Source organism: Camarhynchus parvulus, chromosome 23 (genome assembly GCF_901933205.1).
Source record: "Camarhynchus parvulus chromosome 23, STF_HiC, whole genome shotgun sequence".
NCBI lineage: Eukaryota > Metazoa > Chordata > Aves > Passeriformes > Thraupidae > Camarhynchus > Camarhynchus parvulus.
The window spans coordinates 6,908,595-6,925,203 of NC_044593.1; the positions used below are offsets into that span (position 1 = coordinate 6,908,595).

The window sequence follows — 16,609 nt, forward strand, 5'->3', positions numbered from 1 at the left end:
AACTGATTGCCTCTCTCACCTCAACAAGCCCTGCAAGGGGCTCTGTGAACCCAGTTTCACTGAGCCAAAAAGCACTTACAGCAATTTATTGATGGCAGTGACGTTCCTGATGCTGCTGACATGAAAACAGCACTCAAATGTCCACAGAGGAATCAGCTGCTCTCTCAAGAACCTGTATTAACAGGAAAACAGGCAGAAATCCTGCTCTGGAGATGATGCAGTCTAATTTTCCCCTTGAGATCACTGCTTTTGGGAGCACATGGGTGGATTCAGTGATAGCTGGGGAAGAGTGGTGATGGGAAGGAATTGGGATATGAGACTGTTACTCTTTGCAATGACAAACTCACTGACTTCCCCTCTCTCTGCTCTCTTCTCCCGCTTCTAGACCAGGGTCGATTTCTGGCTTCCAGGAGTAGGAGGAAACAAAACCCATTCCCATGTGCCAGGAGCTCTGAGACCCGTGGATGACACAGGTCACGCAGGGCAGCCCCCAGTGTGGTTTAGGTACCCAGGACCTTTGCATCACTCTGCTCCCAGCCCAGCTCCCCTCGGAAACTCGGGAGCAGCTGTCAGCCGGGAAGAGTCAGCCCAAAGCCCTCGCACGCGTCGAAGCAAGAAGCTGCAGTGCCCAGGCAGAGCTGCTGCAGGGCCGTACGTACCCAGCCAGGGGCGAGGAGGAGCAGGAGCAGGGTCCGGGGCACTGTCCCCAAGCTGCCAGGCATCCCGAGTACTGCGAAGGGCAGGGATCCAGACTGCTGGCTACCCCCTCCCTCTCCCTCGGAGCTTCCCGTCTCTCTGAAGCAAGTTGCGCATCAGCTTCTCTTTAAATATCCTCTGGAAGGGGCGGGCCCCGAGCTGAGTGACAGGCTGGAACGGAGCCCAAAAGGGTGCAACAAAAAATGCCCAAATTCCAGGGAGCACGAGCGGATTCCTGCGGCTCCGGCGGTTATGGGGCTGCCACCGCTGCCTGCAGCTTGGTTACTTTCCAAGTGGGTAAATCAAACCCCAGTAAAAGCAGGATTATTATTTTTAAATTTTTCCTCTTTCTACCTCCGATTATGAAGCTCGGCACAGCTTTCCTGACACAGACCCCCTTTGTTCCTTTTTGGCTGCAAGGGCTGAAGAGTGATGAAACAGAGATTTGTGGCGCTCAGAGTCTGAGCAGGAGGGAGGGATGGGTAGTTTGGTGCTGTCGGGTACATATCTGGCTGTGCATCACCTGTCAGCTCCGGGGAATGAAAGTTTTGTGATTAGAACTCCTGCATGAGGAGCTGTGTATTTTATAAGGCAATGAAAAGCTCCTGGATTAAAGTTTTTCATAAAGGGCAGAGGTTCCCCAAAGTGCTTTGGGATGGATGCAGGATCACACACATGTTTATTTGGGGTCATGATCCTTTCTGTTTGCTGCTGAAATGCAGCACCAGGCTTGTGCACAGCCAGCACGGCCGACCTTTAGAATATGAAAGAGTTGTTTTTTGTAGTAAAGAGTCGTTTTGTTTATTCCTGAAGAGCAAGCAGAGCACTGCCACGGAAGGAGGAGTGCAGCAGAGGGCACTCTTAGTCCTTGCTGGCCAGGGTGGGACAGAGCAGTCAGATTTTGGACAGGAGACTCTGTACATATGGAGTGACTTGAGAAAGATGGAGCCGTTCCTTATGGTCAGGAAGCTTTCCCGGGGAGAAGTGGTACAAGGGATGGTGCGGTGGCAGTTTATATACAGGCACGAACGGGACGGGACTTCCTACAGATGGTACCTTCTTTGGGCCAATACAAAGCCGGGCCGGGAGCCCAGGCACTGTGCAATGCAGCCCCAGCATATCCCCGCCACAGCTGAGTGCTGGGAAACAAGACAGAAGACGGAAAAAAACACAGGGAATATGTAGTGGGTTATTTAAATTCAGCCTCTTTCCTTCCTGCCTCCAAGATAGGGAAGTTTACCTGGGAATCAAGCCCTGCAATTCATCTAGGTCCTTTCAGGTTCCTGTGCAACACCAGATCAGCCTCCACGCTCCCTGTGTGTCCACTACTAGAAACAGAAAACTCTGATTCTTAATTAATTAGCATTTGGAAATCCCCTTGGGTCTGGGGCTGGAGAGCATTAGCACCGTGCAAACCACCCCAGATGCAGCTTCTCCTCTTCCATGAGATGGAGGATTTCACAATCATGTCCATGACAGCCACCTCTGCTTGTGGCACACCAGATAATTATGTCTGCATACAAAAGATTTCAGGTTCTGGAGATGCCATAAACATCCACTGCCTTCAGGAACTTTGGAGCTCCAGGCAGTCTGGCTGGAGATACATTCCTTCTCCTTTTGGAAGGCCTGAACTATGTAGTCACCTAAAATTAGCTGCTCACATTTCCCAGGACATTCTCCTGCTGCTTGTAAACAAGACAGGGATAAAGTGCCGCACACTTCTGGTCTCATTTTCTCAGACGGCAAGAATATAAACCCCAGCTGAATTCTGACCACCCAGGGCCCCTGAAGATGGGAAGATGGCATATTTGTGGCTTTTTAAAAGGACAGTGTGTAATGTGTTGCTCAATCTATTCCTCCTTCTGCTAGAATAAAACATCCCCCTCTATGCATCAACAAGACAAGTAGGAATGGCTTTAAGCTGTAAGAGGACAGGTTTAGATTAGATATTAGGAAGAAATCCTTCACTGTGAGGCTGGTGAGGCCCTGGCACAGGTTGCCCAGAGAAACTATGGTTGCTCTATCACTGGAAGTGTTCAAGACCAGGTTGGATGGGGCTTGGAGCACAGTGGGACAGTGGAAGGTGTCCCTGCCCATGGTAGGGGGTGGGACTGGATGAACTTAAAGTTCCCTTCGAACCCAAACCATTCCATCATTCTCTGATTCTATAAGAAGTAGCAGCTGCACCTCAAACTGTGATCTTCCAAATTCTGCTTTAACATAAACCTGCTGTGTGACCTCGGATGAACTGTTCAGCCAAAATCCCAACATCACTCGCTTGTCAGGAGTTCTGTGGGGAATATTCAGCAGTAAGCCAGTATTATGATGGCTGATTAAGTTTTCAACCTACAACAAAAAGTAAAGAATAATTCGATTATAAATCATCCTTTCCAAGCTTCTCATCATCATCATCATCCACCTGAATGCTTCCACCTTCCCAGGGCAGTAAAACGTACCAAGTTCAGTCCTGTTCATCCTTCAAGCCACCTATTGGATTATAGGAGCAGGATGTGAAGAAGTATCAGCTGGAGATCCCTTGATTTTGGGAGCTCACTCCACCCATTGCGCAAGATTTTCGTAGGGCACTGTGACAAACAAAACTACCCCTCATGCTAGAACTGAGCTGCTAACCCCACTGGACATGCCAAGAGGTAAAAGAAGAACATGATGGTTGAGTGACTCAGAATGATCAAAGGCAGGAAGCACCGAAGTTAACACCAATTTTTATTTCTTCCTTTTGCCTGAGCTGCCTCAAGTGAAGCGATAAAGATGTCAAACCTGCTTAAAATCTCCCTCAAGCAAAGAATAGTGGCTGTTTAATACACCTTGTTACACTCTTCTGGGTTCAGTCACCATGCCCAACCAGCAGCTTCTCTGGATTTATAGTTATTTGAAAAACAGATATTTAAATAATTGTTAAAAATCATGTCAGGCCAAAGAATAAAATGAAGGCAAGCATACACACAGTCTTTTGTCTCAGTAGGATCTCTCCCCATGTCCCTCTGCCTGCAGAAGCCAAAATAAAAGCTGCTACAAGCAGCATGGTACAGAGAATTGTGTTCACCAGTCCTCAGTGACTTCAGAACTGTCTCCTGTCCCAGAGCTGCTTGGTCACCCCCAGAACACACTGGTAGCCTCTGGAGCCTTGCAGCAGGTTTGTGTTCTCACAGCTGGTCAGTTCTGATAAAAGTTACCTCTGGAGTGGATGACAGGTCCTCATTCCCATTTGGGACTCCTTCGACTTGATGATATAAAACTCTTTTAACCTGATGACACCAAACACGAACCAGGCCCAGCAGAGATGGTGAGATCCATCCTACTCAATGGTCAGAAACACGGTTCCATTTCCTTGGTCATTACCCAACTAGTGCTGCCCGCTTGATGCATCCTGCTCCCACACTCAGGCTTGTCACAAGTGCCAGATCCAGGGCCATGGAGGTGTCCTTTCCCTGCTTTTTGTTCCAGTCTGAGGATACAATGCAATTTTTAAGTTGGGCTAGGCCCTTTCACTTCTGTCCTGCTGGTACAGGGCTATGGGACTCAAGTGCCACTGGTGTTTCTTCCATCTGTGGTTTATTACTTGTAACAGAACAAAACCCATCGATGTCTCTCAAGGGTCTGTGTTTGCTGCAAGGCTGGGAAGGAGTTCTGCTGGTCTGTGTGTCTTAGGGCAAGACAGATAAACAGCCCTGGAAATTTTTGGGGCTCAACATGGTTCCCAGAGAACTAACAGCTGAGAAGGGCTCTTCCAGACCTGAGTTTAAGTTAGTACTAATTCAGTGTGTCTAGAAGGATATATTTAGGGTCAGATTAATGCTGTCTAATTGAGAGGAAATTAATTAAGGCATCTCCATTTGTAGCCTAATCTCTCTAGGCTCCTTTTAATAAGTGAAGAAGAGCTGGGGCTCCTGAACAGCCTTCTGAGATCGCTGGCTCTGTTGTCCAAGTGCATCAGCTGTGGCATCACAGTAGTGGCTGTAAATTGTCAAAAGAAAGTGTCACAGAAATGCAGCACCAGAGCTCAGCAAATGCTCAGTGCCTCACCTTGTCTAACTCCAACCTGGGTGCAATGGTTTCCCTTCCCTGTGGATGGAAAGGGCAGGAAAACAACCCCCTGCTCACTCCAGCACAGCCCTGCCATGATGAAATGCTGAGTGCCGGGAAACACCTGCTGGCTCCAGCAGAGCTGGGATTCCCTCTGCCTAGCTTGCCAGATACACAGCCCCCAGACCACACTGCTGTGCCCGTAGCAAAAGGGATGTCAGGCAGGCGACAAATTTTGTCTGTGGTTGTAGAGTTGACTTGTGAAATCCACAATGATATTAGTTCTGGGAGGAACTATTGTATTTGAGGATTTATTGTGACATTGAAGTTTATCAAGGGATGTGACACTTGGGATGGGTGAGGTGGCTGCTGATGTCCTTGTAAATATTATATATATATAAACAATCTTAACATCATAAGTTCAGAAAGAGATGGTGCTCTGACAGAGCTAGCCAGCAAAAGCACATGTTGACTTCTAGGAAAAAAATAAATGCCACTCTGAAGCCTGATCTTGGCAGGATGCAAACCTCAGTTCTGCAGTACCAGAGTTACAGCCCAGAGCACCCAGGGGAAAGACACCAAACCTTATTTATCAAAACATGGGATCCTAGTTTCAGAACAGATGAACAGTGAGAAATTCAGCACTTCCAAGGACATCCATGCAACAAGACTGCAATATGACAGCAACTGATCCCCTGAGACCCTTAACAACTGCAAAATTTGGATGTTTAGATACAAGTGTGAGTCACCATCATGGCCAGGAGCATTTGTACCAAGGCACAGGCTTGCACAGAACTGCAGGAGAACAAGCCCTTGGAGGAAACAGCTACACCCACCTGTGAAACAGATGCTTCCTCAGGTTTTTCCACTTCTTAACTTACTGAATGCTTAATTATCCCGAAGGAAAACTGCAGGGAGGGAGGGCATTTTTAAGGTGGACTTGGACAGGATCATTTAAGGAGTCTGTCAGTGCCACAGGACTCCTCTGGAGCACAGCTCTGGTGTCTGTAACCACTCTGTGTCTCGGGGGGTTTGGTCCTCAACACCTGCTCAGGCAAGGCACCACAGGATGTGCCGGAGGTAACATTGCTTGGGAGGAAGAAGGCACAAAGGGACCTCTCTCCAGTTATGGGCTATGAAATAACATTACTGGTTCTGCCTACAAATGCTGCTTTTTCTCATCCCATTTTATGGACACTGGGATCTGCCACCTCCTGAAGAAGCTGCAGCTCTGCCACAAGGACCAGCAGCCTCCTCTGGTGCCTGTGTCTACACAGCTCTATCCAAAAAGGTGCAAGGGTAAATTCTCTTCTGGATCCCATCCCTCCAAAGACCTCTAGCATCACCTAAGATCTTAGCCTTAAAATCCAGGACTCAGAAAAAACAGCTCTGACATAGTTCTGTAATTCACACCAGCTGCACATCTCAGGAACCTCAACAGGCAGCAACAAGTCCCTGAGCTCTGGAAGCCTGGGAGGACCTGGAGGGGTGGGTGGCCCCCCAGGATTTGTGTAGCTTTCATTAGGGGTTTGAGATTCCAACAGGTGCCTGCCCACACCTTTCCCATTCAGGTTTTGGATTTATTCCAGCTCATTACATGAAATTAGACAATAATCTAAGCTGGAAGGACCCTTGGGTCATCTGGTCCTCCTGCAGCCCAAACCCAGCCCTGAGGATAGAGAAGAGGGGTAGATTTCAGAGACCAGGAGAGACGAGCAGGTCAGTGGGGTCCCCAGCTCACCCAGCTACTGCTCTGCCAGCCTTTCCTGTACACAGGAATCAGAGCACAGGAATCCTTGATTAGCTTCCAGCCCCCTGAAACAAAGAGCTGAAACCTTTGGAGTGGCAGGGACTTCTCCCAGCTGAAGGGATTGTTAACCATAGAATGTAACACAGACATGTCCAAAATCAGCTGCAAACCTGCTGATTAAAGAGCAGCATCTTCCTCCAAAGGACTGCACAAGCTGAGTTACTAAACCTTAAAATTATCTGGGAGATGTTAAGTGTGAGACTTTCACTTGCCTGTTCTTAATTCTTTTTGTTGTGGTTACATGTTGGAACTCAGCACATCCCTCCGGGTGTCCAGAGTTGCTGAGGACTCCATCAGGGGGCTCGGAGACCCTGGCACACAGCCCAGAACACCTGGGGATTTGATTTTGACCCCTGGAACAAGTTACCAGCTTTGTATGAGGACCTGAAAGTCACAGAGGTTTGAATAGTATAATAATAAAATTATCACAGGGTGGAAATGTAGATTTTAGGATTTTTGGTGTGGGGGTTGTGGGGATAAGATGGAGGAACTTGGGCGTGTCCAGCCTTTCTTCTTCTTCTTCTTGTTCTCCATTTTCTGCTGTGATGCTGGCACTTTGGGATTGGTTTAGAGTAGAAGCGCACTGTCTAACACAGGTGATAGGTATTGGGAATTAAGTGTAAATATGTTATACATAGTTTGTAGGATAAAAGGACAACACCGCCTCAGGGGCGGTCAGAGTGCCTGTGGCTGCCCTGCTGAGCAGACCTCGGCTGGGCAGAAAGAAAATTTTATAGATAAGAATTAATAAACAACCTCAAGACTGAAAACTGAAGAGTCCAGACTCGTTCTTCAGCCGTGCAGGCCGAAGCAGAGACATCCTGCACATCTCGGGGCAGCAATTAACAACCAGCCATCCAAGAGTTACAGACAGACATCTATGAGGTCTGGGTTTTTTTTCATTTGTTTCCTTACTAATAGATATTTTTGAAGTTTCACATCACAAGTGTTTAAAAAAAGACAAATTCCAAGCTCCATAAAGAGCCTTGTTATAGGAATGATGGGATTTTAAACACATAGATAACGAAATCGTCTGTGGTTGGAACCATCATTGCCTTCAGACAGACCAAACTCACACAAGCTGAGTTCGACTGTGCTCCAGAGAGGATGCTTTTCCTGCACAATTCCCTGGCTCACTTTCCCAGAAAGTTGTGTGGTGGTAGAAACCCCTATATATATTTAGAGGTGACAGTGTTATTAGTTGTAGTGGAAAGTTATTACAAATGCTGCATTTTTTCATACCATTTATGTACAACAGTGTTGCTGCTACAAAACCACTTAAAACACTTCAAGTTCAGAACCTGTCTTTTCAGTACAGCTTTTGCCACACTGTCTTTTAAATTCCCAATCACTATAAAGCAACCACTGACACACCGCTCAAACTTTTGCAGTTTGGGCCATTTACTTCAATGAAATAACAGATATTTTCAAATCAGTTTTGCAAAACCTCAGTCTGTTATTTTTTTCTGCTTTAAGGAAGCTATTTGAACCAATAATTTGCACCTCTATATTTTAAATTGTTTCCCCCTCAGACACATGATGTCATCTGGCAACAGAGGTGCATAAGATGGGTTTGAAGGCAGACTTTAGGCAAATAACAGTCACTTGGGTTTTTTCCAACCTGATCCCTGCAATATGGCCATGAGTCAGGTTAAAGAAAAGCTGTAGCTCGTTCCATTTCTTGGCCAAGCGAATAGTCTCAAATCACCTTTACTCCAATGCCTCTTCATGCACAGTCATTTCACAATGTTCTCTCTGGTGTATTAGACTGGAAGTTGATGACCTGCCTGGCAGAGAGAGACAAGTCTGCAAAGTCAAGATGCTTTGGTAAAAAAGGAAGTTTTGGGGGATTTTCAGATTTTTACAAAATTGAGCCCAAGATGGCCTAACCTCACAAAATGGGATGGGGGAGATGAAAATTGTAGGGCTGGGCTCTGTTTCAAGGACATTAGGCAAAAAGCCTTTTCCTGCCAGGGCAGCTGTTGGTCACTTGGCACTCAGCACCTTCAGAACCCACAGAAATGTTCCTGGCTCTGGCATTAATTAATTGCTAGGGCTCTGTATGTGTCCCCTGAAACATTCTGCCTGGACAGTGCAGGTACTGTTTTACCTGTAGTGGAAAAACTGGTATTCTCCTGGCTTTCCCCAGGGCATGGGAGAAGGTGAAGACCTTTCTCCTGCCCTTTCCTTGCAGAATGGAGAGGCAGCCAGGATCTCTCCCAGCTATTCCAGTCCCAGATAAAGGAAATAATCATAAAAATGTGTGTATGAAAGGTGAGAGGACATGAAGGAGGGTCGGGGCTCTACAGTGGTTGCATCATCCTCCCACATTTTTACAGGAAGACATTCACTCCATAAATACCCTGGATTGTGGCTGGGCCTGGAGCTCACGCTGAGTTTAATGGACTGTGCTCAGTGAGCATTGTGGATGGGGATGCACACACACGGTTCCTCTCCCTTCCCAGGGGGAAGCTGCTCTGTGCTCTTCAGAGGCAGGGATCTCTGTGGCTCTCCAGGGACTAAATCACCACGTCAAAACAGTGCTGATGTGTTTCAGGAGGAAGAGAAAAAAAAAGTCATCCATTATCAGGAAATCTGGAGTTTCTTCATGGGCGCTATAGGAACCTGAGGTCTGGACAGAGCTAAAAAAACATAGATCAGAGGTAGGACCCAGGAGGGCTACACCAGTTTACACCAGTTGAGCATCTGACCTTGATTCCCTTTTGGTACTCAGGGTGATTTTGGAAATAATTCTTAGCATATGTCTGCGCTGCAGACCCCCAACTACCTCCAGCTCAGCACTGGATCTCGATTCCTTCAGGCAGTTGAGCTTGTTTTGATCAAGGTCCTGCTCTGCCTGAGGGTCCTGAGCCAGCAGAGAAGCTGCTGTCAGCATTCCCAAAGCTCAACTCTCTCATGTTGACCATCCTGCTCTTCCATGTTCCCCATGAGATACACATGGAGCTTCTGTGCCTGTGGCAGGAGGAATCCACAGTTACACCACAATAGCAACTGTCCCTCTGCCATTCCTCTGGCATTAATCCACACACTCCCTCCAAGGGCTCCTTCTTTGTTTACAAACTAAAGAAACACAAAATCTTGCATTACTGAGAATTTATGCTCAGCTGTGGGTCAAATTTTAAGAATCCTATGCTTTTCTTTCCAAGTAATAAATGTTTGTTTTGCTGAAGAAAAGGGGAGTGAACCTGTTCCACTCAAATGGTTGTAAATCAGGAGTAATTCTGCTGAATCCCAAAGGCCAGGAGCAGAGAAAACCCAGCATGAAGAGTGTATGCTGTCCATTTCTATGAGCATATGAAATCCACATTGCTCAATGCTTCTTTTATCCCCCATTGCTTTTGTTCTTTTCCCACCCTTGCACAGTCTCCCTGCTGGAAAGAATGTCATGACCAGGATGTCAGAGCAGTTATTAATGGATGTTTGTGTGTTTTGGTAAATTGTGTTCTCCAGATGCTAAAGATCTGAGATGGCTTCAGATGCTTTCCTCTGCTCTCTTTCACACAGCTGTGAATTCCAAGTCACTTCACTTCCTTCACCAGACTCATGCCAGATGCAAGCAGAGGAACCAGATCAGCATCCAGCCTGGAGCTACTAAAAGCAAACTGGCTAATGGCATTCCTTAAGGAAAGGCTCTTCCAGTGATTAATGATAGACGAACAATAAAGGGGCCTTGGAACACATTTCTCTAAGCCACAGCAATTTTCACTTAAGGAACTGGGAAGTTTTCAGCCCAAAACAAGAGAGAAAATGATTTACTGTGTTCAGCTTACCCAGTTTATTTGTTTTTCTCTTTAAGAAGAAGCAGCCTTACTAGGAATATGAATTGAAAGATCCTATTCACAACTTGGGCTTGACTTTGCCTGAACTAAAAGTCACTTGGGTTTAAGTCAACATGAGTCAGGCGAAAAGAATGGTTCCCATAGCCCCAGATCAGGAATCTAAGGATTTGGGATGTCCTTTAATACAACTGCTGTTGCTCTCAGGGGTTCCAGAAGGGCAGGCAGAGTCAGAGGGGTTTTTCTAAACAAGGATCAGGTGTGGCTTTGAGATCTACCTGATAACATAAGAGTTTTTGCTGTTATGTACAGTGAGGTGCAACTGCATTTTACTTCTATTTCAGTGGGCCATATGTAACCCTGGTGGGAGTTTGGGGTCTGATGAGCACTGATGGGAAAAAGTCTTGCAGGAAAGGTCTAGTGATCTTCTCAAAGGAGGGCTCAGAAGCAGATTTCTATGCAGAATGTTTATCTTTGCACACTCACTCAGGTTCTCACAATTGAAAAGTGTTTGGCCAATGCTCTCAGGCATGTGGTGTTGTTTTTGCAGTTGTCCTGTGCAGGGCCAGGAGCTGGATCCATCCAACTCAGGGCATTCTATGATTCCATGAACTGCAAGATCCCTTGCACTCTTATCATGACTAACTTAGGTTTGACACACAGTTAAGTCTCCTGTTTGTGTCACCTCTGAAGTGAATTATAGATACTGCTGTTGATCCAAATTTATGGACAAAGTTACTTGATTCTTCAAATAGTTCCTAGATCCTGTTTATAAATTCTTGGATACTTTAGATCAGATGTGCCAGCAGGAGCCAGGACACCTTTCCTTTTTCTGGTAGTGCAAAGTAGTCAAAACCTGGTTTAGCTGGCCAGTTAAAGTGGATTTACTGGTGCTTTGGAGTTGAAGCTGCTCAGAGAGTCAGAGTTCATCAGTGAATACTTGTCTGCATGTGGTACATTTCAGATGGATCCTTACAAAAATGCATACTTTCCTCAGAGAGAGGTTTTTGACACTTTATGGTCTCTTCCTTCTGTAAACATAGCTTGTTTTGTTGAAAACAGCTGGATTTGCACCAGTGCCACAGAGATGATGGTCTGTGCTCTCTTGTCCTGACAAAACAGGTGTCAGAGAAGATCATTAAAGGACTGTTTCATTTGAAGGTATAAATTAGATGAGGGAAACCCCCTGCATTTTAGACACACATTAAGTCTCTTATATCGGAGTGTCTGGGCATGCTAAAATCTTTTTCACATGCCTTAGTGTTTCCTGGTGGACAGCCCCAGTGCAGCTGTTTGGCTCATTAGCTCTCAGACACAGAGAATATTTGTGCTGGGAACAGTATTTATAACCTTCAGAGACAAATCAGAGCCAAGAGATTTCAAAACACAGTTTGTCGAAGTGATAACTCTGCTCCCAGATAGCCCATGGCAGAGTCTTCTAACCAGTTACTGGGATTACCAAAACAGCAGGGAATCCAAAGGAAAAAACAAACAAAAAAAAAGAAAAAAACAAACAAACAAACAAACCAAAAACCAAACCAAACCAACCCAACCAACCAACCAAACAAACAAAAAAAACCCAAAACCCAAACAAACAAAAAAAAGGACACAAAAACCCAAAAAAAAAACCCCAAAAAAGTGTATACTAGACTTTGTAGGCCAATCTTGCTTTTGGTAACGGTTAAGGAAGAATTACTTCCTTGAAGTGACAGATCTGTGGTGTTTCCTGGCCAATGCAAGATAAGAAAGTTCCTATTCTTCTTTAATGAGAAGGAAATTTGTGCAGAGAGAGAGAATGAGGATGGACTGTTTCTAGCGCAGACTTTTATGGAAAGAGTTTAGGGAAGGTCCATGGGGACCCATGGGGGTTTCTAAAAGGTTTAAGTGCTGCAGTGTTTCATAGAATCATAGAATGTTCCAACTTGGAAGGGACCCCAGGGATCATTGAGTCCAACACCTGCCTCTGTACAGACACCCAACAATCCCACCTTGTGCCTGAGAGGGTGGTCCAAAGGCTGTTGGAGTTGTGGCAGCCTCAGGGCCGTGACAGTTCCCTGGGGAGCCTGGGCAGTGCCCCAGCACCCCCTGGGGGAAAAACCTTTTCCTGATATCCAGCCTCTTGGAACCACTTAAGTCATTCAAGTCTTATCAATACAAACCTACAAAACAACACAGAGAAGATTTCCTGCAGAACCACTTCCCTATATTTCCCTTGCCTTCTTTGAGATCTAGGGATTTCAAACCTTATGGCCCAAAGGAAAACTAGTTTCATATAAACAAATAAACATTTATTTGGAGATCTCCTGGCAAGTTTTACAGTACCACGGCATTTCTTAGGAAGTTTTTCAGTGCATGAGAGAACATATTTTCTTTCTTCCCTGCAGAAAAGCTGCAGCTATTTGACATTCCACTCCTCCAGGTGCAGTTCCTGCTGTACTAACACCATAGTTCTGAATGACGGATTGCTGTGACCAGCACATCCTAATAAAGGGACCATCCAGGTTTTCCCAGAAATATGAAATGGTCATTTTCAGGAATGAGAAGACTCAGAAGATAAAATAACTATGCTACAATGAACAGATAGTCACTTCCATGAGTTAATGCCCACTGAATATTCTTAACTTGATTTTCAATCACATTAAACAGTCCAGTCACTTCTTCTTGGGCTTACATATTTTCCTTTTGGTGTTTCCTGGCATGTTAACTACACACATGAGTTTTTAACTCAATTGCAACTTCTCAGTATTAGTAGGAATGGTATCAGATGGGAATAGTCTGCTACTCCTTCATAAGGAGGGGTGTGAGTTGCACCAAGCCTGGGACTAGAAGCCATGATGAGAATAGACAGATTATAAATTCCAACAAGGGATGCTGGAAAAGCCTCAAGAAGGAATAAAATAAGCAGAAGAGAAAAGTGGTTTGAGAAAGAGCTCCAGCTTGTTGTGTTTGTGGAGCCCATGTGTGGGCCTTTATATTTTCACATGAGTCCAAGATTCATTCTCTCCTTCCAGATGCCCCATTCACAGGAAATTTCCATGCATACACAAATTCACAGCTTCATGAAAAGTGCTTTGTTGTGTCCCTGGGATGCCCCTCAATGATAAAAGAAGATTTCATAGAAATCTGGAAAATCTTGTCACTTCCCAGACTAGTCTGTAGTGTTTAGGTGTAACAGGAATTATATGGTTGCTTTCCATATTCCTGCTGAGAATTACATCCCAGGATTTTTATAGGTTTAGGCTTTGCTTAGCAGGTTCATTCTTTCCATGGGAAAAGCAATTGGCAGCATTGGATATGGACAGATCTGAAAGAGGTTTCCATATTCACAGAGGGAGAAGACAATACCATGCCCTTAAATTCAAGACTCTGACAGTGATTCCCACCTTCTGCCTCACTTTGATTTTTCTGAAAGGAAGGAAGTCCATGAATCCAAAGAAACAAGTATTTATTTCTTATCTGCATGCCATGAGACTTGATAGCAATGTGCAGAAAGGAGCAGGAAGGGAGCACCTAACACAGCACAGCCTGACCTGGCTCCTCTTTTCACTCCTTGAATCCCAGATTCCCTGCTCCTTTCACACACTGGAGCCACACTCAGTTCTTCATTCCTGCCCTTCCTAGCCCCAGCCACCTCCCACAGCCATCACTGTGCCTGGACACGAGCCACCTTGTAACAATGTCCTGCTTTCAGATGGGATAAAGTTAATTTCTCCACAACACAGAGCCAAAAAGCTGGGTTCACAATGCAGCAAAATGAGAGAAAAGCATTAAATGTGAGAGAGGCCAAGCCTGGTCCAGTGTCACCTTGATCATACCCAGCCTCTTCATCTCTTTGCAGCATTTCTCATTTTCACTGGTGGAAAAAAAAAAATTGTCTTGTAACAAGCTGAGCTTTTGGTAAGCCCCTGCTCATCTTTAAGGATGTAAAAAATTAGACCAATGTTGAACATGTACTTATTCTGAACACAGTCCCTTCCAGTTGCACCTCGCTGTTTAAAAGCCTGGCCAAGAATCCCCAGAGAAGCAGCTGTCTATCCCTAATCTCAGCACACATAGAAGGATCTACAGTGCAAAGTAGGAACTTGTTGGAGGCCACAGAGCCTGAGCATGGCCAAGCCAGAAGCACGGGGCAGTTCTGCTCAGTCTGCCGTGTTTCCATCAGCACAGACAGGACAGATATTCCAGTGATTTTAGAGAATAGAGGGCCCTCTCTGAGCTGCTGTGTACTGCCACGTGTTTCCCTGCTGTCAGTGATTATCCATGGAATTCCCAACAAGGACCTACAGTCACTGACAACATTTGCTGCAGAGTTTTTAAAGGGGACTCAGGACAAGCTGGTTTTAGCCTCTTGTTTATTTGTACAAGTTCATTGCTTGCCAGAAAAATTCCTCTCCTAACCCGCCATGCTCTCCTGAGCCAGAAGGCAAGGCCCTTCCATCCCACACTGCCTGCTGTGTCCAACCAGCTCCTCGGGAGGCGGTTCCTCCCTTCTCCCAGCTCCTAAAGGCAGCGCTGAGGTCAGACAGATCTCACCCACCACCAGGGCTGGGGAGCACCAGAGTGGCTGTCCAGAAGCTTGGCAAATCCAGCATCCTGCTGCTGGCAGGAACCACTTGCCCGTGGCATATCAGAGGGATGTCACATCCCCTTCCACAGATGGATCTTGCTGCCTGCGCAAGGCCTGATGCAGTACACGGATAAAGGTTTCTTTTCCATGCAGCCAACTGAGTTCCTGCTGTCCAGTTGTGCCCCAAAACTCCCAGATACTGGTTTCAGATAGAGCCAAGGTGATGTGTTCAGAGTTGAACAAGCTCTGGAGATTCCATGTGGACCAAAGAGAACAAAGACCTGAATTCAAAGATGTTGCAGGATGTTGGAAAAGCCCCAGAACAAGGATCTGCTCAAAGGGTGGATGTTCCATACCGATCACACAGGACCTGTTCTGTCCCGAGCTGTGGGATCACTGTTGCCACTCAGAGGCACCTCCAGGGCAGGATGAGGAAGTGTACTGGGCTGCCAGCCCTGTTGAGAGTCTGTGACAAGATCCAGCTCTCCTTCCACAGGGGAGTATAGGATAAGGCTGAGGTAGAAATCAAGGAGAGCATACAACACTGAATCTTTTTCACTCTGCTCCAAAGCTGCTCTGGTGCTCTTTGGTCTTCATTGCTGCAGTTACCAGCAAAGAAATTAGTTAAATAGCAATGGGGAAAATGTAGCTCTGTGAAAAAACTCAAATGGTTATTTCATGGGTCTCAAGGAAACTCAAGAACCTTGTTTCCCTCTCATCTGCTCACCAGTTTAAAGGGGATCCTTTCACCCCCACAACTAAATTCTTCTAATTCAGAGGTTTAGTTGTGAGAACAGCCTACTTTGGAGATTTAGGGATGTCTTGAGGTGCTGAAGTTGACATCCAAATGTCTCCAACTCACTGAGCAAACACATGCAGTATTTTTGCAGTAATCCATAATTAGGGAGCACTGCTTTGCCCACACTCCATATGAGAAGGCTGGCTGCCGTTACAGGTATTCCAGGAATATTTACAGTTCTAAGCCTTGTTACATTGGGTGGGATCTTAACTGCTATCAACATTTAAATGGAGATAAGCAACCAACAGATGGATCCAAAATCTGACCCCATAGGATCACTTGCCAGAGGATTTGATGCTGCCAGTTCATTTCCAGTGACTTCCCAGTCAGTCTCAGTGACTACGGCATCAAGGCTGCCAGGCCAGGACAGGCTCCAGGGCTGTCAGGTTGACACAGCCGTTGAGCGTGACCCAAAGGTCAGTAGCAATGTCAGGGGAAAGGAAACCTTGTTAGGGGTTGAGTTTGGTCCCAGGAGGGAGGTGGAGTGGCTCTCTCAGGCCTTATGGAATCAACAAAAAGAGGGATCCAGCCTGATCACAAGGAAAGAATGTCTCTGATCTCCCCTTCCCAAGTGCTATGATCCCACACAGAGAGAGGGAGGGTGAGCAAAGCCAGAGGACAGCCTAGGCACCCCGTCAAGAGAACTGGGGGTTCCAGACCAAGAGAGCAGCTCCAGGTTTGTTCACATATTTCAGGGATACCTGACTCTGCACTGGAAATCAGAGCACTTTGTTTTCAGGGTGGCCATTCAGAGCTCGTGCTCTGCTGTGGCTGTTGTTCTACATGACAAACACAAAGCCTACAGTAAGTGAAATTACATGTTGGGCTTGTTTTTAAAAGCATTAACATTTATGGAAAACTAGGAACTCATACCAGTTCAGGCTAAATCTGAACAA

At 46.0% G+C, this 16,609-nt stretch overlaps 1 protein-coding gene across 2 annotated transcripts in view; it reads right to left on the reverse strand.

Moving 5' to 3' along the window:
* Positions 1-16,609, reverse strand: part of LOC115912942 (CCN family member 2-like) — a 40,913-nt gene that overhangs the window by 11,939 nt on the left and 12,365 nt on the right. Inside the window, exon 1 of one of the 2 annotated variants that reach the window (XM_030964754.1) lies at positions 660-776. The exons of the other annotated variant lie outside the window; for it this stretch is intronic. The gene's annotated coding sequence lies outside the window, so the exon portion shown is untranslated. Of the gene's footprint in view, positions 1-659; positions 777-16,609 lie in introns of those variants that run through there. 2 annotated transcript variants of the gene reach the window in all.